Source organism: Pipistrellus kuhlii, unplaced genomic scaffold, assembly GCF_014108245.1.
Source record: "Pipistrellus kuhlii isolate mPipKuh1 unplaced genomic scaffold, mPipKuh1.p scaffold_m20_p_8, whole genome shotgun sequence".
In the NCBI taxonomy this organism is placed as follows: Eukaryota; Metazoa; Chordata; class Mammalia; order Chiroptera; family Vespertilionidae; genus Pipistrellus; species Pipistrellus kuhlii.
In genome coordinates, this window is record NW_023425584.1 from 48,739,202 (window position 1) to 48,765,115 (window position 25,914).

The window sequence follows — 25,914 nt, forward strand, 5'->3', positions numbered from 1 at the left end:
AATCACATTTGTGCTGAATTTAATCTATTTATACTTAAAGAGAAAACTCAAAGAGAAAACATGAGTAGCCTGCTCCTTCACTTTCATGCTCCCTTGAGTGTGTTGTAATATTGAAAAAGTGGAATTTGGGCATGTACGTGGTAAAAATGAATCTCTCTAGAGATATACCATTCTCATAAATAAAAGTATTCATATCATAAAGGTATTATCCCCAAAGTAATATATAAAAATCTGATGTAATTCCAACTAAAATCCCTATAGATAATTTTATTTAATGAAAGTTAGTTTAAGAATAGGCAAGGTCAAAGGATGAGAATAGTCAAGATGATTATAAAGAGGAATAAAGGAAAGGAACTTGACTTTTCAGATATCAAGATTTATTATAAGGCCATAGTAATTAAATCAAAATGTTAGTGCAGGTTAAGACAGACTAATTAACAGAATTAAAATACACACACACAGACACACAGAGAGAAAGAGACAGCATGAGACAAACAAGCAGAGAGAAATAACATTACAAATTAGTGTTGGAAAAAAATGGTGCTGCTGGGACTGGTTTGGCTCTTGGGTAGAGCATCAGCCTGCGGACTGAAAGGTCCCAGGTTTGATTCCGGTCAAGGGCATGTACCTTGGTTGCGGGCACATCCCCAGTAGAGAGTGTGCAAGAGGCAGCTGATCGATGAATCTTTCTCATTGATGTTTCTAACTCTCTATCTCTCTCTCTTCCTCTCTGTAAAAAATCAATTATATATATATATATATATATATATATATATATATATATATATATATATCTATATATATTTTTTTTTAAAGAAAAAAAAATGGTGCTGGGACAAGTGACCACGTGAAAAATAAGTATATCCATTATATCACATAAAAAATAAAATAAATTTCAAGTCAATTAACAGATCAAATGTAAAAAGCAAAAACCATAATATTTTCAATAAAATACAGAATATTTTCAAGATTTGGGACAGGAAATTTTTTTCCAAATAACACAGAGAATGCATAGGCAATAAAAGGAAAAAAGATGAATAAATTTGACTCCATTAAAATTTGAGTCTTATAAGGCAAGTCACAAAAGAATGGTATCAAGAATATACATTTTTAAAGCTCATTATATCCAATGAACAAAAAACAAAACACCCAGGCAAGGAGATGAATAGGAAATTCACAGAAAAAGTAAAATAAATGGCCATTTATATTTAACTCTGTCAGTATTCAGGGAAACACATCTAATAAAATTGAGAATGTAAACAACGTGCATGTGCTTTTTTTATTTCAAGTTTTTAGGTGTGTGTATATATCCTAATATATAAAGAGCTAGGGTCTGTAACATCCAAAATGACCAAACAGATGACTGATTGCCAGGCTGCACACGCAGCAGGCTCAGGTGGGTGGGGACTGGTGACCTCTTGGTCCCTCCTGGGTTGGGGGTGCTGCGGCTACCCAGCACTGACTGACACCACCAAGGAGTGTGCAATGTTATTGGTCAGGGGGCCCTGCTGTTGTCCCATGATCACCCTGCAGAGAGAGGCCCAGAGGTGGGCCTCCCTCTGCGATGCAATCAATCATGGGGCTCCCAGACTGTGAGAGGGTGCAGGCTGGGATGAAAGACCCCCCCCCCCCCCCACTGAGTCCATGAATTTTGGGCACCAGGCTTCTAGTGCATGTGTGCATGTGCATGTGTGCCTGTGTGCGTGTGTGTGTGTGTGTGTGTGTGTGTGTGTGTGTATACATATATTAGGGAAATTCTTATATATGTGAACAGGCAGATATGTACAAAAAAATCTCAGCAAAATTATAAGTGTAAAAAATGGGGAAAAACCCAAATTCTCATTAATAGAGTAATAAGTAAATTGTGGTATTTTCCAAAATTCAGTTAAAATAAACAAACTAGAACTACATACATAAATACAAATAAACAAAAAAAATAATTTAAAGGCAAGAAAGCAAATTGTACAATTTCTTTTACATAAAGTTTAAACCACACAAAACAATATTTCATATTATGCAAAGACATATGTTGTATAGTATAACACCCTGGGTTCCCCATGAAGCAGCTTCTAAGATAGACATTACCAAACAGGAGGCTCTCGAGAAAGTGCTTTTGGGAACATCTTGCAGAAAGGAAGTGAAGACAGCAGGACTGGATAGAGGGACAGTTTTGGCCATGATATAGTTTTAATAAATGCCTCAGCCAAGCCCTCTGAAAGCCTGTGAAAGTAGGATTGCCCCTCAGAATTATCCTGATTTGGGGTGAGGGCCCTGGCCTGAAATGGTGAGTCACTGGATGTGGGCAGGCACATGACCTTGGGGGAGGCAGCTCTCCTCAGCCTCTGTGTAGTCATTAGGAACATCCACATGGATACTTGGATTTTCTTCTCTTAGTCACATGATAGCATTATACTTCCCATGTCTTTGAGTTAGGTATAGCCATGTAATATGCTTTGACCAATGGAATGTGAGAAGTTGCATATGTCACTTCTGAGCAGGCACTTTTAATAATGTGCATGTGACTTTCCACTGCCATGGTGACCTGTGACCTTCTAGCTCTGTGGAGGCTCTTCTAGCTGCCCGTCTGAAGGAAGGCAATGCGGAGCAGTGCACACAGCCATCCTGGGACCAATGTGAGGCATGATCAGTGGTTTAAATTACTAATATATTGGAGATTTTGTCACTGGAGCATAAGAACCTAGATATCCTTACTGATACCTACTCTGGGCTCCAAATATCACTTTTGCCATCTTTGAGCTCTCTTCTTCTTGCTCTATACTAGTATATTTACTTAATAGCCTTTCTTGTGTTGTTTCCTAGATCAGGTTTTCAGTAAATGTGTTCTGCCGAAAAGTAGCCATATGAACCGCTCTTTAAAATCCTGATTTTTATGGTTAACTAAGTAGGAAACCACATACTTTATCACTCTCTCAAGGACTTATAAATGCCCATTAGCATATTAAATTTCCAGAGCAGTCTTTCTATAAAGAAACCTGTTTTTAACTAATTTCAATATTCCATTTCACAAATGCATTTGACTATGGAACCCTAAAAATAACATCAACTAACATCTGACAGAGGAACACATTTTTGGAAATTATGCCCTAAGCAATCTTCCTCCTTCCATTTCAAATTAAACATATCCAGAGGTTCTACTTGAAAGTGAAAAGAATGGACCTGGGACTTATTTACAATGAGTTCAAGATCTAAAAGGCTTTCTATAAGCATAACATTTCAATAGAACTGATTTGTAAAAATAAAGCAAAATATTCTATTCAAAACCAATCAACATACACATAGGATATTCAGAATAAGAAACACAAATATATATTAGATATGTGGTCCTTAGTCACCTAAGGCTATCAATATGTTTGCAAAGGTAATATATAGATTCATAGAATGCAAACCAAGAAATGTATATAACTACTGTCAAATGAGTGGGTGCAGACAGAACCCTGAGGATGTCAAACATTACACAATGAGAGAAGGCCTCAGGTAGTAGTCTACATTCCACATAGTGAATCTAAGAAACAAGGATTTACTGAGTCACAGAACCCTTACTCTTTAATAATATTCTGAATCTCTTCTTATTCAAGTGTGATATATAAGAACTTAAATGTTAGGCAGAAATAAGGGTGGGTAGCTTTTCTGTATATTCCTATTACAGCATCAGAAAACAAAAGGATATGTGCTTATTTCCCAATCTAGCAAAGTGCAAAAAGAATTCCTGCCTGCCTTCATTGCAGCAAATTCTAGCACAACATGCCAGCTGAGAAAATGGCCCAGTCAGAATGAGGAGACAGGACAGATGTCTCCTTGGCCTTTATACTTTTTTTCCCTTACACAATTTAGTTAAGCTAAGGAATTACTTCTTTTGAATGAAAATTCCATATTTTAATAAATCAGAGTGGTCAACAACCTGGATTAGATGGAGTACAATATTGTATAATTTTTAACCTCCTCTTCTCCACATTTATGAGTTCTAAATGAAATGGAATCTATTTTAGCTGACAGGAAGAAAAGGCAAAAAATTTAAACAAAATATTACAAAGTCTTGCTATTGAGATAGGAATGAAATTCATAGAATAATGTATTAAAGACTCAGAATCTAGATATTTTGGGAGTAGATGACTCAGCAAAAACACAAATTACTTTTAGACCCAATCTATTATTTATTATTTCAATTTATAAAACATGCACCCAATGCATCTTCAAGATGAAGAGTTCAAAGTCATTGTGATTGTTTAGTTGGCTTATCTCTGGGATTTAGAAATCTGCATATTTCATGTTGACCTGAAGTTGTCTTCTATAAGAGATTTTTATGCCATAAAAACAAAAAGTAAATTTCAAAGAATAAAATTCACAGAGTCATCACAAATATATTAAGTACTTTTAAGTCACATATCAAATAATATCCTGTCAATAAGAGGTTTGAATTGTGAGGAACAGTTACTCAGATTTGGAGTGGAGCATGATTTTTATCACTGTACCTAATCATTCCTATTGTCTTCAAGCCAGAATATGAATTCTTCCTCATAAATAAAAGTCTGAATCCCATTATTTGTAAATTGAAGGAATTCATTTCTTTAGTTGGATTACCTGTGCTTACAGTGCATCACCGCTTCTAACACCTTCTTTCTTCCCCACTCCAACTCTTCCCTCCAACCTCCCAATTTCCAGAAGTGTTTTGGTCTGCTAAATAGACCTAGCTTTTTAATTTAAAAAAAGGAGGAAATCGTTATACAGAGCTCAAGTTCCCCATATCATTTCAGTTTTTGATTAGTAACAATTCTTAGAAAGTTCTAATTTTATTTTGAGACTTTTCTTTCTAAAAGAACTTATAATGATGAAAAACAATGCTTCCTATATTAAAAGTTAACTTTGCTCCACTGGTGTGGTTCAGTGGTTGAGTGACGACTTATGAACCAGGAGATCATGGTTCCATTCCCAGTCAGGGCACATGTTCAGGTTGTTGGCTTCCTCCTCAATGTGGGGTATGCCAATCAATGATTCTCTCTCGTCGTTAATGTTTCTCTCTCTCTCTCTCTCTCTCTCTCTTTCTCTCTCTCTCTCTCTCTCTCTCCCTCCCTCCCTCTCTGAAATCAATAAAAATATATTTTTTAAAAAGTAACTTTAAGGATTACATTTGAGACAATATTGCTTTGAAATAAATTCCTTGTTTTTTTCTTAAAATATACTGTATGTAAACAGATAAACAATAAACTGCCTTTTAAAAGCTGTATTGTAGATACCTACATACATAAATGTTCAAATCTTGAGTCATAGTTTTGCTTTATAGTTGATTTGCTATTGTTCTTTCTTGTGTACCATTACAGATCTGATGGGGTGCAATTATTTCCAAATACAGTAAATGTAATTCAAGTTTAGCTTTAACATAAATACAATTTATTAATTATACTATCATTATTAAAGGTTAAATAGTTCAGGACATTCATAAATCAGCAGCTAGTTTGCCAACTTCTTATATTAAATTAAATGGCACTTAATTATTAAGACAACTAAGCAATAAGTGAGATACTAATTAAAGCCCAAGCAAACAGCTACTCTCCATTCTTAATTTATAATTCAGTGTCTATCTAAAAAGTCAAACAAAGGTCATTATATCTCTTCATACCTGAATATCTTGGTAAGAAATCTGGATGTTGAATTCAACATCATTAGATCTAAATCTGAATATAAAAAAATAACATATAAGACAACCGAACAAACTAACTAAACAAACCCGAAACTCCATAGAGTGAGATTTCAAAAATGACAAGCATGTAAGACAAGCTACTTAGAAAAGTACATTTCATATTTTTTTCATAAAAGTGAAAGGAATACAGAATTTTCAAATAGCAGGTAAATAGACATTTGTGTTATATCACCCATTTGACATTTCTATAGGCAAAACTAGGATGCATGAAGTTATATGATACAGAAATAGATTCTTAAAAATCAAGTTCAAGTTTTATCTTTCTCATCATATGAATGTGAATAAAAGTAATTCAAAAGCCAATCCTGAATAAACTGCTTATTATAGAGCACTTAATGAAATTGTCATTTCAAACAGCATTTAGGATGTAAACTACAGAATGAAGAATCAGAGGTCCCACTATTACAGGGATAATAAAGTGTTTTTTTGAAGCTACTTTAATTCTTTTAACCTCTAGTTGATAAAGATGATTGGACCACCATCTAGGAAGAATCTGGTGGTTCTTATGAGGCTATCTATCTAAACATTTTTGGCGCCAAATTCATATTAAATCAAACACTTCTGCTGTTCTCTCTGAACTACCTTCAGGAAATTATAAAATAACACCACATATATAATAAAAGCCTAATATTCAAATTGTCCCCTCCGACAGTCCTTCGACTTGGAGTTTGACTGCTTGCTATGATGTGCACTGACTACCAGGGGGTAGCACAGAACATGGCGGGCATTGGGTGGCAGTGGAGGCACTGCTGGCCTTGATGGGCTCCTACTAGAGAGCAGGACCGCAGCAGGATGGTGGAGCAGCTGAGTGGGCAGCACTAGGACAAGACAGGTGCAAGCGGGGCCCAATCGCCCTACTGATCACCCTGCAGAAGGTGACTAGTGGCAGGGGGAGGGGGGCCAAGGCAGGGTTTCAGGGAGGGCTGTGGGGCTGCAAGGGGTGTGTGAGTTGTGGCCTGATCCCTGCAGGCCACCCTAAGGGACACCATCCATGCAAGAATTCATGCACCGAGCCTCTAGTGTTGAAATAAATGCCCAGCTGCCCAAAGTCTAAGAAAATGGGATTTAAATGACTGTATAAATTTCCTCTAAGATTTCAATTCTGTATTGTGTTTGTAGAGTAGGAGTAAATAATATCAGAGTATATAAATTTATATGTATATATATTTAAGTTTTCAGAATATATAAAATCAGTTTGAAGAATTAAACAATTCACTTTAATAGGAGTGAAGAATTCACTTAGTCCAGATCACCTGGTTAATTAGATAATCCTAGGGTAGTAGGATTATTTACATTTATTGAATGAACTAGAGGTCCAGTGCATGAAATTTGTGCATGGGGGTGGGTGTCCTTCAGCCCAGCCTGCACCCTCTCCAATCTGGGACCTCTAGAGAGATGTCCTACTGGTAGGACCGGGCTTAAATGGACAGTCGGACATTACTCTCACAATCCAGGATTGCTGGTTCCCAACAGCTCGCCTGCTTGCTTTCCTGATTGCCCCTAACTGCTTCTGCCTGCCAGCCTGATCATCCCCTAACCACTCCCCTACAGCCTGATTGATGTTTAACTGCTGGCCTAATTGCCCCTAACTGCCTCCTCTGCAGGCCTGGGTCCCTCCCCTCCCCCCGCCCAACTTCTCTCCTCTGCAGGCCTGGGTACCCCCCAACTGCCCTTCACTGCAGGCCCAGTCACCCCCACCTTCACTCTTCTGTCAGCCTAGTCACCCTAACTGTCCTCCCCTGCAGGCTTGATCGCCCCCAACTGCCCTCCCTTGCAGCCTGGTCCCTCCCAACTGCCCTCCCCTGCTGGCCATCTTGTGGCAGCCATCTTGTGTCCACATGGGGGCAGCTATTTTTAACCACATAGGGGTAGCCATCTTTTGTGTTAGAGTGATGATAAATTTGCATATTAGATGGGATTAGCTAGTCAAACACCTTTTTGCTGAAACCAAGCACTACACTGAGCCTGATTGTATCCTTGTCATTATCCCCTGTACTCATTCTCTTAGCAATGTGATCTTGCAGATTTGTTCATCAAGGAGTAGAGTCCATGTCCCACCCCTTTTAATTATCACTCACCTTGTCACTTGACCAGTGTAATGGGACAGAAATGATGGTGTCCTAGTCCTGAGCCTAGCCCTTAAGAAACTTTGCAGGCTTTTATTCCTTTCCTCTATCAGGTAAATAAGGGTTGAGAGACCAGAAGCATAGAACTAAGTTGGCCCATTTACCCCAATAGTGATCCCAGATGTGAGAGAGCCCTGCTAAGGTTAAGACCTGGCCTGAAGCTTCATATATAACTTGAAGCTGATCTAGAGCTGACCACAAACTCATGAAGGACCCCAACTGAGATAAAAACAATTGCCTAGCTGAGCTCAGAACAAATTACAATGAGCTAAATAAATATCTGGTGGATTCACCTATACTGTCATTTGATAATACCCCATTGTTCTCAATTAGTAGGATAGCAACTAAGAATTGAGCCAATAAATTCAGGATTTAAAGGCAAACACATTAAGCCACTTCTCTATATGAATTATCATCTTTAAGCTGTTGACATATTGCATTTTGCAAAGCTGTACAGGAATCAGGTAGTCACTGCCTTTCAGCAACTTTAAAAAACATATTTACCATAAAAAACACATTTACATTTCTTAATTGTGTGGAACTATATAAAAAGTGTGTTTGAGTTTAATTAGTTTTAACTTTAAATTTAAAAACCCAAAAGAGATAAGCCTAACAAGACCCACATACTTACCAAAAAGCAAACAATAAAGCTGCTTTGTGTATAATTAGATATGTATCTATACATGATATGAGGCAGGGTCATTAATTCTTCTTTGTATCTGGGCATTTTACAATCAGCCAAGAACCATTCTATCAAAATAGAGACATGAAGTGCTTATTTCCCATGCCAAACCCTTTACATAATTATAATTTTATTTATGCCATTATATATCAATGCCCAAATTCATTATGATGCACAGAACAGGCAAATGATAAAATTTTAAAGTTAGAAGGAACTTCAGAGGTTCCTGAATGGGGTGGTGAAGAGAACAATAGCATATGAAGAACCCTCGTCTATTCCTAGCTGTGCTACATGGACCTTCTTTAGCCAATGGTTTTTAGTAAAATGATGCTTTGGGAATATATATTTTCTTTGTGTGAGAGGGCAATTAAAATATATTCCTCTCTGCATTCTAAAGGGTGGTTAAGAAGAAATGAATTGCAAAGGATGACAGAGAAAGTCTTTGAGAGGCCACTTAACGAGAGAGAGGGGGCGATGTCACTAGACAAAGGAAGTCTACTGGAGGAATCGGGTAAGTTTCTTTGGTATGGCTTGGGTTTCCTCATAAAACTTGGCAATACTTTTGGTCCTATAGGGGAAGGGGAGGGGACAGATTGAGGAGTACACCTACATGCACCTAGGGCCTCTGACATGGGCTAAAAGTAAGAAAAGAAGCCCCCCACAAGCCAAGTCATATTGCGTTACATAAGATTCTTTGCAGGTCTAAAATTCTCTGGCTGTGAAAGTTGCTACTGCTTCATAGCATTTATACTAAATAATACTTCTCTTAATTCAAAATTCTCTAATTCAGAATTTTTGATGAGCATTTGAGACCTGGCTAATGTATATCTCTGTGCTATATATAAAGAAAGGATTTGTCAAAGAAATAGATGGCATTAACCAGGTTGTTAAAATAACACTCCAAATGCTTGAAAGAGCTGTTTTCAAACACCTTAAATACTTTAGGAACATGATTTAATAGTTGTCCCCCATAAAATATATTGAAATTATGACTGATGCTCTAAAAGAATGTTTTTATCTCTAATTCCACAGGAAGACATTGGAAAGACATTGCCTTTTTAATGTGTAAATTATAACAAGTTTTAGGGAAATTGGCTAATAATATGGCAGACTGATAAGATTAATTAGTAAATTAACCCAAGCTGTTAAATGTACATGGGTAAGTTCTCTGAGATGATAGTTTTAATTAATTTCTCAAGGATGCTGGTTAAAGTGACAAGATGACTGTTTGACTGTTTATGTAAATAAAAAAAAATAAAAAAGGAGTCAGTTAACTTCCATGATCGGAAAGAACTTTATACAGACCCCACAACTGCTAAAGATGTCTCAGTTGAAACATAAGGCTGGTTAGTTTCATTAGCTCTCCTCCTGCCCACCTCCCAACTTCCTATGTTCCCAATGTCATCCATCAGTAATTGCAGCTCCTTTTGTTAACTACCTTGGTCCAGCTAATTTTTCCTCTTCTATGGCCTCTGTCCTCTGCTAGTTCTTTATCGTTCTAATGTTCTACATTCTCATTTCCTCTATAAAGCACTGAATGCATCAATGTTTGATGTAATGTAGTTGATTGGGAAAAGAATGAGATTTGATTTGTCTAAGCTGGTTTCAAATTCTGACCACTCTGTTTACCAACTGTGCAGCCTGGAGAAAGTTACTTAACCACAGTTCCTGGATCCTCATTTGTCACCAGAAGGTAATAATATCCACCTTGCATGGCTGCTGTGAGGAGCTCAAGATGATGCAGTTAAAGCTCCCAGAACATAGCACAAAATTAGCATCTAAACTCATTTTCTCTGCCCGTTTCCTTCTACCAAATCCCAGATTTATTTCTAGTAACACTGCTTCTCCAGCAACACTCAAGGTGCTTCTGTGTTTTGGTTTTTTGAAGAGAACTCGGGATTATTTTGGCTCCCACAACTTCTCCCTGACAATTTTATATCATTTTCATTAGGCTCTCTTCTTTTGAAGGACACACTGCCTACTTGTATATCTTCCTTCCCAACAGGAACATTTACTAATAAACAAATGATTCTCACAATACTTCTGGGTGGTTGGGAGGTCCAACATCATCTGGATGATAGGGGTTTATGTTACTGTTCCCTCCAGGTCATTTTTTTATTACTCTGCAAGGATTTTGGAACTTGGCTCCAGTCTCTCTTTACTCCAGCATCAACTGTCATCTTAAGTGACTTCCTGATACAGCGAATAGTACTAATGAGCCCTCTAATAGCCTGCCCTAAACTTAAATTTACCTCCATTCCACTTTACCAATCCCATTTACAGAAGCACATTGGGGACTTTTGAATCACTTGAAACTGCTCCCCCAAGAATCTGAGTTTTGAAGTGACTCTCTCTGACCACAACCTTGGATTCTTTTTTCTTTAACTCTTTCCTTGCCACAAAACCTGTTCTGCTGCCTCATCACACACTCTTGCTTCTCAAATCCTTCCTACTCTTTCAGTGATGTTTTCTCACCTCATTTCCCTCATAACCAGCCTGAATTTCAAGTATGTGCTCACTCGTTCATTCATTCCACATTTATTGAATGTCTGTATGTGTTGGGCACTGGGTAGAAATTATGACCTTATCTATGAAGCAGCACAGGGTGAATTGGTCAGTCCTGTTCATAACATACTCATCAACACCCCTGGAATGCTCATCTCATTTTCTTTTCTTTATTTCACCAGGAAAAAATATCTGTTTTATTTATTGTTTCTCCCTGATTTTAGATCTCTGGTTCTAATCATTACTAGACCATGTCCTATCTCACTATGACTCCCTGCCTGAGCTGGGTCTTCAGGGCAAATCTAATTTCTCACACTCCCCAGACATCCCTCCAACTCTGCAGCCGCCATTGGAAAACTCCACTCTCTCCCCAGGCTTTTCCCTGCTTCCCTACTGGATGACCCAGACTTACTTCACTAAGAAAATAGAGGCTACCAGTTATAAACTAACTCAATATTCCTCAGCATTCATCTGCACTTTATTCATATTTTTCTATATTTTAAAAAGGTATGATAAAGCAAGATAAGACATAATTTGTGTAGCTATTCCTCCATTCTTACTTCGGTCTCATCTCCTGTGACTTCCACTTTGAATCTTTAAATTTTACTTTCTTTTGCCCAGATGGGATGGCTTAGTAGTTAAGCAAAGATCTATAAACCAGGAAGTCATGGTTCAGTTCCTAGTCAGGGCACATCTTCAGTAGGGGACTTGCAGGAGTCATCTGATCAATGATTCTCTCTGATCATTGATGTTTCCTTAAAAAAATTTTTTTTCATTGATTTGAGAGAGAGGAAGGGAAAGGGAGAAAGATAGAAACATTAGTGTTGAGAGAGAATCATCGATTGGCTGCCTCCTGCATATCCCACACTGGGGATTGAACCCATAGCCCAGGCATGTGCCCTGACTGGGAATCAAACCGGTAATCACCTGGTTCATAGGCCAACATTCAACCTTTGAGCCATGCTAGCTAGGCTGATCATTGATGTTTCTATCTCTCTCTCAATTTCCTTTCTACTCAGAAATCAATTTTAAAAATATGTTTTTTTAAAATTACACTCTCTTTTAGTTTTTCATTTCTCCTTCTCCAGTAGACTCTTACCTTCAGCCTAGCAATATCCTATATAGGCTTTCTATTAATTGTGTCTCCTCCTTTAGCTTCCAACACAGAATCCCATTAATGTCCAGCAATGCTGAGAAAACATCTTCACTCATAACCTCTCCTTCACTGAAATGTGGCATCTGCCTCCAAAACCAACAAAATTGCTTGAACAGCTAACTGCCAGCCCTCCATGGCCCTTCAGGCCTCTTGTTACTGTAAACGACGAACCACCACTTGTGTTTATTCTGACCCAGACTTCCATCTGGCCAGGACCCGATAGGAAGCAGCTCTAGCAAAAATTTTGGACCTTTTTTTTTTTTTGCCTTTTCCCAGTTTTGATCCTCCACCTCCCTGGTTCTGCATTTACTTGATATTTGACCTTTTGCTGAATCTCTGATTTCCAGCCAGAACTTTTCACTTGAATCTGATGACAGATTTGCATTCTCTGGCAAATCTTCGGAACATGCCCACAGTATCTGACATAGCTCCGGGCTCTATAATCCTACTCTATGGCTGGTTAGCATATCTTGTTTCCCTGCTGGTCTGGTCTGAACTCTTCTGCGTGGGTGGGAGTCTCCTCCCTGATTTGCGTGATATTCTCCTCCCCGGATGCTTTTTATACTCCTCTCACTGCTCTTTCATGCAGCCAGGGTTATTCTCTCCCTTCTCTCTTCACTGTATATACACTTGGCAGATTTCATCCACTCCAATGGCTTAGCCATTATCTCTATGTTGCCAACTCCCAAATTTATAATTCCAATTTCGAATTTTTTTCCTGAGTTCTATATATGTAAATGCAGACTGCACACTAGATGGCTTCTTTAATTTGGATTTTGAATTCAACATATTTAAACGCAAATTCATCATCCTTTTTTTCCCCCCCTTGCTTGTATCTTCTCTTATGATCCCTACTTCGGGTAATGTTATTTTAATTTCCGATATCTAATATCTAACAGGTACTTGAACTCTATGCCTCTGAAATGCCTGCTTGTGAAATGCCTCATCTACTAGGAAATGGTCTCGTCCTGTGTTTGTATAAATTTCTTCTAATGGAGCCTAGATCAGCCCTTGCATTGTTTCTTACCTAGACTTCTGCAATAGTCTGGCAACTGGTCTCCCCTTCCCAGTCATTTTCCACCTCATTTTCTACCATAATCTATGCCTCCTACATGTAGATTATGAGGTGGGCTTATGAGAAGAATACAAATGACCAACAGTGGTTAAGAAAGAGGAGCTTGTAATATTCATATGACTATAGCCAACAACACATTTCTTAATGTTAAATTCAAACACTATTAGATATTTTCATGACATGCTAAGCAGTAGGCAAATTTTATAATTATCTCAGATAAAAAGGACTGGAAAGAAGGTGGCTCCTTGCTCCTCTTCCAAATATTGGCTTGAGAATGGAAACACTCTTGATAACTGTTTGTATTTGTTTCAATACATACATAGAATAAAATGTCAAAATCCTTTGTGAAGTGAGGCAGGGTATATACAGACACATAAACAACTAATTTTGGAAACAGAGAGATAGAATTGAAAGAATATTTATAAGGGTACACAATGGGAGATAAATTCCATAGGGGGACTATTTCACATTAATTGAAATACCCTTCCTAGGGTAAGTAATGTGATAATTAGTCATGTATGCTTATCGTGTAACCACTATGTATTTTAACTATCATTGAAAATTCAGTCTTAACACTAAGCCCTACCATGATATGAAAATCAGCATCATTTTTACGATTCATAGACAGTAAATTCCATGTCCTCTCATTTATTCTTTGATTTAGTCATCTTAAGTTCAAGATTTACTGTGCTTTCTGAGCCTCTACTGTATGACTTGGGGGGTCATAGTTTTATAGTGCCTGGGAAAGAGAAGCAGGTTTTAGAGGTATAGAACGCTGGGGTTTAATTGCTTTAGTTGGCAAAGAGAAAAAGATTTCTCTTTTCTCAAGTTTTCACCAAGTGCTACACCCCACCCAAACTGGTCCCAGAAGACTCATGATTGTTAAACTTGAATGTGCTTAAGGCACACCTGGCATGCTTGCTACAAATATACAGATCCTGGATCAGTGTGTCTGGGGTGCTGCCCAAAATCTGTATTTTCAATAAAGACCCAAGTGCTTCTGATGCAGATGGTCTGTCGACCACACTGTGACGAACACTGTTTAGACAAATTTACTCAAAGGTAAAGAGGTCTTTAAAGAAGTTGACTGTTGTAGTAAGAGGCAAATGGTTGACAGGTGGTTCTGCTTGAGCAGGAGACTGAGAGTCTTGAGAAATTGGGGGTGGGGGGGGACACAGAAAGTTTTAACACACACTTTTTATAACATTTTGATAAATAATTATGAATTGATCTGGTTAGAAGAAGCTATGGTAAGTACTTTTTTTTTTTTTTTTTAGGACATTGGTTGATCTGAGTTAGAAGAGCCTTAAAGTAAGAGAGGATTTTTTCCCCCGCAGGCAAATATGAGGCCCAAGCTCTTTAGAATTACTAAAGAGCTTGTCCAGGTTACTATAGCTCTACAACAAACTACCCCAAAACTTAGCTGTTCAAAACAACATCCACCTTATTGTGTTCATGGATTAAGAACTTGGATAGGGCACATGGGAACTACCTAGTCTCTGCTTCAGAATGAGATCTGGGTCACCTGCCAAGACTCAAAGGCTAGAGGTAACTCAATAGATGGGTCAGCACCATCAGCAGCCTCCTTCACTCATGTATCTAGCATCTGGACTGTGCTGATCTAGTTATGATCCTCCCTTTTCAAAGGAGTTTGTGATGAAGAGACACACAGTAGAGCACATGTGTCAAACACAAGGCCCGCGGGCCAAATCCGTCCCTCCAGGCCTTGCAATGTGGCCCGCACCGCGCTGTCATCACTGCACTCCGCTGCGTTTCCATCACAATGACAGTTTATGACTGTTCAGTAAACCATTTGGCCCGCGATTTAGGCTGGATTTTAGATTTTGGCCCCTTCTCTGATTGAGTTCGACACCCCTACAGTAGAGGAAACTAAACAGGCAATGATACGTCTGATCATTGATAGAAATTTCCCATAGACTTGCTTTTGGGTCCACAGACTTTAAAACATATTTATTCTCTACCACCCACACCTTTGGGGCCTAAGAGATGCAGGGTATCCTATAACTTCATGTCTAGGCTCCAGGTAAGGTTGCATTGCATCATAGGAATATTTCTGAAACCATTCCCTTTAGTACAATATATTTCCCCAAATGCCAATAGCCTCTCCAGGACACAAGGGAACTACGGTCCTTTCTGAGGCCTTGGATGAGGCCCATGCAAATAAGGGACCTAAAATTAAATTTCATTAGCTTTATGGTAAATTCATCTTTGGCAACAACCCTAATTCTAGTCTTTATTACATTGTGTTCAGATCATTGTATTTATTTCCTAATGAATTTCTCTGGATCAAGTCTCCCCTCTCAACCAGGTTACATAAGAGCTGCAATAAAATTTCCCCAAATACTGCTTTCATCCTGACCTTGTTTGTTTAAAGCCATTGAATACCTATAGATAAAGACCCAGTCCCTTAGTTTGATACTCAAGGTATCTACAAAAAGTACTATATCATTTATAAATTACTATATAATTTTTGTTTATACACTTGTATCCTGTGGCTTCCTCGACAAAGAATAAAAAGCAATTATGGGGTTCCTTAATTACTTATAGGCATATTTTCAAATGTCAATATTTTAAAATTCTGTAACAAGCTGCCACAAATTACAAATGAGAGAACAGAGTTCAGAGATAACAGCTGGAATTGGAGGTAGATCTGTCTGGCTTCAGTTCTTAGCTCTTTCTACCTATAGATGTGCCCCTAGCTCATTTCTGTGTGAATTCAATTCTCTGTGTGAATTTGGATATGGTTAAAACCACTGCTAAAATTCTATCTATACTAATAAAAGGGTAATATGCTAATTAAACTGGATAGACCAGATGTCTTCCATATCATGCCTGACATCCTTCCTGACAAAGCTGGGGCGTGGGGGCCTGTGGCCGGCCCAGGTGAAGCCTGTGGTACTGGGCGCCTGCCACAGGCCAGAGGGAGAAAAGCCTGGTCCCAGGTATCTTTGGCCGCCATACAGAGGGAAGCCCGGTTGCCTGAGGCTGGCCAGAAGGAGGGAACCCTGGGTCCTGGGTAAACGGCCTGAGGCAGAGGCAGTTAGGGGCAATCAGGAAGACAGGTGGGCAGTTAGGGGCAATCAGGCAGGCAGGCAGGTGAGTGGTTAGGAAACAGTGGTCCTGGATTGCGAGAAGGATGTCTGACTGCCAGTTTAGGCCCAATCTCTCTAGTCTGTGGCAGGCACTCAGTACCTCGGGAAGCTTCACCTGGGCTGGCCCAGGCACCCGGGACCCCAGGTGGCAATAAGCTTTTTCTCTCTCAGTTGTGGGCCCTTCTCTATTCTGAACTGCTACAGTATTGGTATCTGTATTACTTAGTGGGTATATATCCTATATTTGCAGTTTTAACTTATTTCATCCTTATGTGTTTAAACTCTAACTCATTTGTAAGCCCTTTAGAGAAAAAGAATGGTCGATGCTTTGTGTATGCCTTGTGACACCTACACCACTTAATAGATAATTCTACAATCAGTACATATGTCCATCAGTGGGGCTTATAAGATTAACAGGTCAAAGGATGAGAATAGCCAGCCATGCTTCCTCTCCCTATTTCTCTACCCCATCATTAGATTATTAGGGCAAGAAGAGCTGCCACTAGGGTTTGGTTTTAAATTCTTCTCAAAAGGACAGCTGTTGATTGACAAGACCTCAAAGAATATTAAAACAGCATGAGCACCAGTTAACACATGATACTTTCCCTAAAACACCACTCTCTGGGGTGACCGACACACCCATCAGCTTTCACAGTAATGACAGAAGACAAAAGATTTTGGTTCCCTGGAAATTATTAACACTTTAACTGGAAAAGAAGCTCAAGTTTTCTGAATCACTCTGACATGTGTCCAGTTTTCTCCACTAAAGCTATGCTTATCTGTCTATCATATTTATTGTTGGCCTTTATCTCTCATAAGAAGTATTAAATGCTGGTTTGACATTTTGCTTCCTATTTTCAGCTCTTTATCCCAGAATATTTGAAATACATGTAAAAGTAGAGAGAAGCAGAGATCGGTTTGGCTCAGTGGATAGAGCATCGGTCTCCGAACTGAAGGGTCCCAGGTTCGATTCCGGTCAAGGGCATGTACCTTGGTTGCAGGCACATCTCCAGTAGGGGGTGTGCAGGAGGCAGCTGATTGATGATTCTCTCTCATTGATGTTTCTAACTCTATCCCTCTCTCTTCCTCTCTGTAAAAAATCAATAAAATATATTTAAAAAAATAAAAAGTAGAGAGAAGCTTCTAAGTTAACATCCCAGCGGAACCAGTGTGGCTCAATGGTTGAGCATCGATCTATGAACTTGGAAGTTGTGGTTTGATCCCCCTTCAGGGCACATATCTAGGTTGTGAGCTGGATCCTCAGGGTGGGGTGTGAGGGAGGCAGCTGATCAATGATTCTCTTTCATCATTGGTGTTTCTATTTCTCCCTCCCATTCTCTTCCTCTCTAAAATAAATTAAAAATATATTTAAAATTAACATCCCATGGTCAATCTTGTTTCATTGCTCCTCCAGCTCTAGATTATTTTGAGACAATCCTCAGAACTCAGTATTTCAGACTTTACTTCTTTCTAAAATATGACAAAATAAATCTTTGACAAAAGAAAATTAATAAGGGGACATTTAGTAATAGCATTTTTTTACATGACAATTTAAAAAATTATGATATTTGGTTTGTGTTTTACAAAACATAATTATGGAGAAGTTCTCTTTATTATAAAAATTCTGAATATAGAAATCCTGAGTAATATCAAAGAAGACAACATTTAATTGTATTCAACCTATTTAAATATTGGAGGCTGGCTAGCAGAAATAAGTAAAATATACAAGTACAAATGTACAGCTGGTGTCTTAGCTGGAACACGTTTTTAAGTTTGTTTACATAACTCTTGTATTTATATTCTGCCAATATAAGTCCTTAGCAGTACATCTGCAGAATTTATCTGACTCCAGAATGGTCACTGGGTTATTGTGTTTTCCCCAAGCGAGTAAGTGCTGCAGGGCTTTGGATCCAATGAGAAAAACAGAGTCATATTAATGAGGAAGAATATGTTGCTGGCTACAGTCATGGCTCTTCCCCCATCAACTTTTCCTCCATGTCAGGTTTCCTCCTGCCACAAGAGAACAGAGGCTCATTCAACACTCCAAAGAACTTAGCATGCAGGGCAGGTGAAGAAAGTAAAACACAGGCAATTTAAAGACATTTCTAGAGCTTGTAATGAAACACATTCAATTTCTTTATCTTTTCCATTTATTAATCTTTTCTGTTTATTAATCTCTCATTGTCTCTTAAAAAGGATTCATGGTCTCCTCCCAGTTGCTATGATGAGACAAATGTGGAACTTTTATTTTTCTGGATTGTGTAGACTTCAGCTGTCATCTCTACTAAGTAAGTCAGTCCACAGGGCAGCTTAGTTCAGGCCTTTTGATATTTTTATTTCCGTAATAGTAAGAAGAAGAAGAAAAGGACTGATATAAAGAGAGGACTGCATTTCTAAACCCCGTGAAGGGAGATTCTGCCAGAGAGGTAAATGAGGAGGAAAATAGAAGTGCTAGGTGTGAGAAGAGGGGGAAAGCAGGTGTTTTGGGGTTGAAGAGTAGTCATACTCTCTGCACTCTTTCCTCCATCACTGACCCTAGGGAAGTAGAACCTTGGTGATAGGTTTTCAGTCTCAGCAAAATCCCACAGCACATCTGGGGCCACCATGTGGTTTGGACAATGAGCAGTCTACTAATGACAATGACCAGTATGGGCTGAGAAACACTGGGTTTCCCCAAATGTTCTCAGCCAAGTAAAACTTTCAGGATCTACATGGATCTGGATGAAGGAGAGGTGATAGAGTCCCCCAAAAATAACATAATGGTACATGACACATTATTAATTGCTGATTTTGCTAAGTGACTTTCCCAGTTTATAGAGTAGGCTATAAAGCCTGAATTGAAGTTCTACACCTAAATTCCCATCTTGGATATTTCAAAATATTTTGACCCTAGGGGAAAGGAGGCCCTTTTGCAATAATACTGAAAGCAACCAATATTTGAGAGAACATATAGTTTTCAGAGTCCTCTCACAGACTTGGGATAACCTTGAGGAATTGCAATGGTCAATGCTTTCTCCACCCACAGCATACAAATGAGGCAGTCGCAGTCAAAGGAGATAAGATAGCCAAGGCCTATTGCCTTTGCATGACAGGACTTAGAGTCTGTCCCTAATTATTGCATTTCATTGCTTTGAGTGTTTCACTGCTGGAGTATGCAGTTGACTATAGATGAATATGTTGATGGCTCGATCCCTAACCACACACAGTGGGTCAGGAGGCCAGTAATTAGAGAAACAAGACCTGCAGTGAGTGTGGAGGAGGCTGGTATGATGGAGGCATGGTGGAAGCAGACACAGGAGGAAACTGCAGTGCTGGGAGCCAAGAGGTGGATGAGCTGAAGGCTTCTCTAGATGTTCACAAGCCATTCAGGATAATTTTAATTTGCTAAAAAGAGTAACATGACTTGAGGCCTCTGCAAAGTGGCAGGATGCTACCTTACAGAATCACATCTTGCCTCGGGCACAAAGTTTTTCTAGTGCTTTGGTAAGATGAGGAAGTATTTCACCAAATATACTTAGCTCTTAATTAAACTCTAAAAATTTAAAGTGATACATAAAAAAGGTTGAAATGATCCACTTCAACCAATGTTTCTGACTTTCTAAATAGATATATGCTACACTCATGATGATTGATTCATCATGAAGACTTTCTAAGTTACCTTGTTACAAACACAGAGGAGATATAAAAAATAGAAGGGTTAAAATTAGTGTTAAGAGAGATTACAGTAGCTAATCCACATCGATTTAGCTTTGTAGAGCCTAAAATAGCATATGCTGAATTGTACCAAAAACAGAGGTGCAATTAAGGTGCACTGAAATCTGTCCTTAATTCCTCCAGCAAGAATTGGTACATACTCCACCCATGTGGAGAGCACTAATACTGGACTCTTCAGCAAATCACTTGTTCTTTCTAGACTCATTTGCCTTATTTATGTGATACTACCCTTTAGCTAAGCATTTCATTTAAAATTTGCTTTAAGAGTGCAATCTAGGTACTAAGTAGTAAAAATAATTTCTCTTTATTGGATTTGTAACATATCTGATAGTATATATGTATATATTAGTGGAGATATTGTGTGTGTGTATATATATATATATATATATATATATATATATATATATATATATATATATATAATATATCAGACATAAAATATCATCATAATAAAAGGCTAATATGCAAAGGATCATCATGCTGTTATGCCATAATGACCAATCAGCAGGGACCTGAAGTTGTGTGGCTCCTGTCTGGGATAGGAGACCTCAGGCAGCAGCCTTTGCCCTGGTGCTGGGCCGGGGGACCTGAGGCCATGCCCTCTGCCTGAACCTCCTGCCCAGCGGGGTTTGATAGGGGTGGGGCTGGCTGGGTCTGAGTCAGGTGAGATTTCAAGGCACACACAAGTGGAAAGGGACTTGATTCCGGGTTCCACGGTGGGTCCCAGACTCTGACAGGAGGGAGATTTTCATATACATTTTACTATCTTTCATCTCTGACACTGCTATTATACAGAAAGGGCAAATAGCAATATTAAAATATTTCTTCTAATCAATTCCCTTTTAATGTGCAAAAATTTTGCATTAATGTGCGGAAAGATTGCAGAAAGATTCCTGCAATAGGGCTTCCTGCTGTGGTTGCCGCCCTGCTTGCTTTCCTCCCTTCTGCTTGCCCTTCCTGCTTCCTTCCCTTCTCCCCTGCCCCACTTGCTTGCTTCTCCACAGCTTGGCTCCCTTCTGCAGCACTTGGCTTCTTTCTACGCTGTCTTCAGTCTTTGCTCTGGCCTGGATATGCAAGTTAACTGCCATCTTGGTTGGGTTAATTTGCATACTCACCCTGATTGGCTGGTGGGCGTGGCTTGTGAGCATAGCAAATGTACGATCAATTTGCATGTTTCTCTTTTATTAGGTAGGATAATACAGGCGGTCTTCGGGTTACATCGGACTCAACAAATGTTTTGTGGTTACATCTCCATCTCCCATCCTATCTAATAAAGAGGGAATATGCTAATTGACCCTCACACTGTTGCAAAGATGCCAGTGTCCACAGCCAATAAGGAGGGAGTATGCTAATTGACTGTCTTGCCCTCAAAGATGGTGGTGCTCACAGCCTCAAGACGGTAACACCAAGTTCCCTCAGCCCCACTGGGGAGGCAGGTGTGCAGCAAGGCTAGGCCCACCCCTAGGCAGGCCTGGCTACTCTGTGCACCTGCCTCCAGAGTCCCCCAGTCCCCTCAGCCCCACAGATGCCCAGGGCCGGCCCAAGGCACAGGCAAACCTTGGATGGCAGCTGCCCAGCTGCCCAGGGCCACCCAAGGCTCAGGTAACCAGGACTGGCTGAGGCTTGCACTGCCAGTAGTGGCTGCAGCAGAGGTGTGAAAGGGCACAGCCTTCCCTGATTGCTGGGTTACCTCCTGTCTCTGAGGGCTCCCAGACTGTGAGAGGAGGCAGGCCAGGCTGAAGCCCCCCCCCCCCCCTACACACACACACACACACACACACACACACACACATCCAGTGCATGAATTTTTATGCACCAGGCCTCTAGTTTATTTATAAAAAAAAAAAATGTTCCATCATTTTGACATATGTACATATGTGCTTTATGTTTTTTATTATTTATTTATCATAACTAAATGTGAGGAATTGTTATCTTTCTTCAAAGTTTTTTTTACTGTTTCATTTCATTACTGCTGTGCATATGCTCCATATGAGTAATGTTGGTGCTTATGTAGGTGGGTTCTGATTTACGGTGAAAATCGTGTTATATTGCATCAGAGGAATGAATCTCTGACATAACCTGAGGACCTAGTGTATATTGGACTGTGAGTGCATGCACACATGTATTACTGTAATCTACAGTACAGGCAGGCAGAGTATTGTGAAGCTTAATTCATTGGTGATTGGCCTAGATTAGAATCCAGTCTTGTCTACCTTGAAAGTCTGTGCTCCTTCTTCACCATACACATGCTAAAGGTGTGTAGAGATGTTTCATATTTAAGAAGCCAGTTTTAACACATAGTATGATTCAACTCATTTATTCTGCAAATAATTACTGAATTTTTATTATGTTCTAAGGGCTGTGATAATAGCTCAATCTATATGGATCAACACAACCAAGTGGCCCCTATCCACATGGGGTTTTACTATGTTGTGGAGGAGTTTGTTAGTAACAGCTCTAGTAAGGAGGAAAAACATAAACAGTTGGTATTGATAAGTTCTGTTTCAAGTCCCCAAATGTTTACTATAAGAACAGAAAAAGTAAAAATTATGAAAAATAAGAATAAAATGAAGCTATTTTGATTTTTGCATTTCGTCTCTAAAGGTTGCAAAGATATTTCTTATGGTGGTATTCTTTTGACTCCTTTTTCAGATAAAGTCATTCCTCCCCACATATACACTGAGGACTCCTTCTGAAGACTCCCCATACTAGTAGGTAGTCGCCCTAACCCCTCCCTGAGAGTTAGGGTCTCTGACTGCATCTAGAACTTAAAGTAATTAAGAATATATGTGTGTGTGTGTGTGTGTGTGTGTGTGTGTGTATATATATATATATATATATATATATATATATATATATATATATATTTGCAAGAAAGTTACTTTAACTAAACATTTCCTGCATTGTTATTAGTTGGTAAAGAATTAAACATCACCTCAGAGTGTTTATTTACTTTGGGAAATATGAATTAAATGAAGAATAGCATTTATATATCTAATAATTAAAATTTATAGCCCTTCCCCAATATATTTTCTTTCATTTCAAAATACAATGTAACAGACTCTACTATTCATTGTCCTAGGTATCAACTAATGAGATTTAATCTATTCTTGAGCTCATCTCTCTATCAAGCTCTCTGCCTTACTCATGCTTAAATTTGGTCATATCTTAAATCCAACAGTCCTGCAGTTTCATTCATTACTAACCCCAACCAGGCTTTGATGCACCTGTTCCTATTACAAGTGAATCTCAAAGTGAAAGATAATCATAGTCAATTTTCATTCTTCCTGAGAATGATTTTTTTTTTTTTTTTTGGTCAAGTGGAGATCTTCACTGTAAAAATTTCAGCTTCCTTTAACTGGGGCTCAGTATAACTAGAGTTGCCCAGGTGTGCCTGACAAAAAGTGTCAAAGGAAGATCAAAATAAAGGTGCTAATGAAGCCAAGAATAGTTGCCTAATGTACTTAACTCTTAGATTCTTTTTTTAAAAATTAAAATGATTGACTGAGAAGGATTCGAGGATTTCTTAACAAGGGCTAACTCAATGTGTGGACATAATTGTAAAAAAAAGTCTTACTGAAGTGCCAAATAAAACAATCAGATATAAGCCCCAATGGATGTTACACAAATACATTTCCATATTTCTTTAAAACAAACTTTAAAAAAATATTTTTATTGATTTCAGAGAAAGAGAGATAAAAACATCAATGGTGAGAAAGAATCAGTGACCAGCTACCTCCTACACACTCCCCATTGGGGACTGAACTCACAATTAGGCATAACCCTTGGCCCTGACCAGAATCCAACTGTGTCTTCCCAGTTCATAGGTCGATGTTCAGCCACTGAGTCACACTAGCCAGGCTCCATATTTCTTAAGATTTTGCAGCTAATAAGAAATTATTCCTAAGACATTTAGAAATTCAAATTACTGGAGATAAATCTTGGCTTCACTTCTCTTGACATGTTCATGCTTGAACTTTCTTTTGATGTCATCTATTGTGGTGTGATCACCAACATTTCCATTACTTACTCAATTCTTTTAAAAAATATATATTTTTATTGATTTCAGAGAGGAAGATAGAGGGAAGAGAAAGATAGAAAAATCAATGATGAAAGAGAATCATTAATTGGCTGCCTTCTGCACACCACCTACTGTGAATCCAGTTGGCAATCCCGGGCATGTGCCCTTGGCTGGAATCAAACCTGGGACCCTTCAGTCCACAGACTGATGCTCTATTCACTGAGCCAAACCAGCTAGGGCTCTCAATTTCTATTGACATTTTTTATTCCTCTATTTACTCTGTTCTACATTATAGCCTGAGGTCTGTAGGAGTGGAAGGCAGTCTCATATTCAGATTTTGCTAAAGAGAAGGTTCATTTAAATAAAACTTCCAATAGTCCAAGTTCTGAAATTTTAGATTGGAGGTTATTTCACCAACTTTCCCCAAGTGTAAGAAATTCAGAGTGTAGAGACCTTTGTTATAACATTAAAATGAAGAGTCATGCTGTGTGGATTTCCAGGATGGAAAGCTAATTCCTCTTGCATTACGCCTTCTGTGGACAGAGCAGAGGGTCCTTCTCCCACTCCTTCCAGACTTTAAAGAAAAGGCTATATTTTTGTTTCTTCTTACTTTTAGGATTTGGTAAAATTAGGGAATTTAGACAGACAAGGTCTTTCTTTCTAAAACCTTACCTAAATTTCTATATATAGTTTGCTATATAAATCTTATTTATGTGTCTCAACATAGAAATATATAAGAAACTTATATAGAGAAACTTATCTAACACGTATGTATGTAATTTTTTGAAATTTTGAAAAAAAATATGTCAGTAATCCAATTTACATTGTAGAGGAAAGAACACTGAAAACTGAGTTAGAAAACCTGAATACTCAATAGCCATGAGTCTGTAAGCAATGTATGAAATATCTCTAAGACCAGAATAGTTGACTCATCGGTATATTAATGACAATAACTTCTGTCCAAATTGCTAGCTTATTATTATGAGCATGAAACGAAGTAACATATGTAAAAGTGATTTAAAACCTGTGATGCCCTATACAACAGCAAAATATTATTATGAGGTACGATACCTTCCTTCATTTGCCTGCAGTAGTCACCTGCTTAGCCTGTGTGTTCTGAGAACTTCATCTACCAACTTTATATTGTGAGCCAAAGGAAAATGTGATCTGATCTAATATATATATATATATATATATATATATATATATATATATATATATATATATATTTGTCTTGTCTATATAACGGTTATAGCTAGAGGAGCAAACACCTGCATGTGTGTAAATAATAATATATAGAAGATTATTTATAAGTGAAATAGTTTAAAAGGGTTATTATTATGCCCCAGTCAAGAGGGTAATTATATATTTATGGGTGAAAAGTGCAAGTCTCGGATGCCTATTCATTGGGGCCAAGACAGGTGTGTGTTTGGTCTCACTAGCCCAGCCAAATAGTATCTGAGTCTGCTATTTATTAATCATAGCTGGCTCCTCCCTCTGCTGTCTGTGAGTGCCACTGAGAGACTCTACCTACAATGAACTGTAGATCTTTTTGGATCTTAAACTAATGACACAGGCTAGTAACCAGAGGAATAGGAAAACTGAGACAGAGTGTTAAACAGCCAAGCAGTTTACAGCCATCTAGTAAGTTGCAAAATCCTGTTTTCCCTAGCCAAGACACTTAGGAGTAAGTAATTGATATTTCTCACCAACCAGAGGATAAATCGCTTAAATCGCCCTACTCAGGGAGACAGGTAACAGAAATCCAGTTAGTGCCCTTTACCAACCACACTCAAGGACAGATGA

At 38.6% G+C, this 25,914-nt stretch overlaps 1 long non-coding RNA gene across 1 annotated transcript in view; it reads left to right on the forward strand.

Moving 5' to 3' along the window:
* LOC123651736 overlaps nucleotides 1–22,799 on the forward strand; it is a 39,382-nt gene extending 16,583 nt beyond the window's left edge. The window contains exons 2-3 of the long non-coding RNA XR_006740614.1: nucleotides 8,922–9,035; nucleotides 22,740–22,799. This is a non-coding gene — a long non-coding RNA (uncharacterized LOC123651736). The remainder of the gene's footprint in view (nucleotides 1–8,921; nucleotides 9,036–22,739) is intronic.
* Nucleotides 22,800–25,914: the final 3,115 nt, after the last annotated feature.